Here is a 245-nt window from a genome sequence, read left to right on the forward strand (position 1 = left end):
TAATATTGTCATTACGACTGTGAATTGACATAACACTTTCCCAATTAACATTAACATAAATAATCAAATCATTTATTAATTTATAGAATAGATTATGGTATTAACTACATTATCATTTACAATTGTTTTTATCATAAAGTTATCATCCTGATATTCTGTTCATTATTAGACTTTTTCCTTATTTTCATGATGCTGTTTATCTTTCTCGGCGTCCATTTTGTTTATACGAGGGACCCCTGCCATGA

This window comes from Penaeus monodon, chromosome 30 (genome assembly GCF_015228065.2).
Source record: "Penaeus monodon isolate SGIC_2016 chromosome 30, NSTDA_Pmon_1, whole genome shotgun sequence".
NCBI lineage: Eukaryota > Metazoa > Arthropoda > Malacostraca > Decapoda > Penaeidae > Penaeus > Penaeus monodon.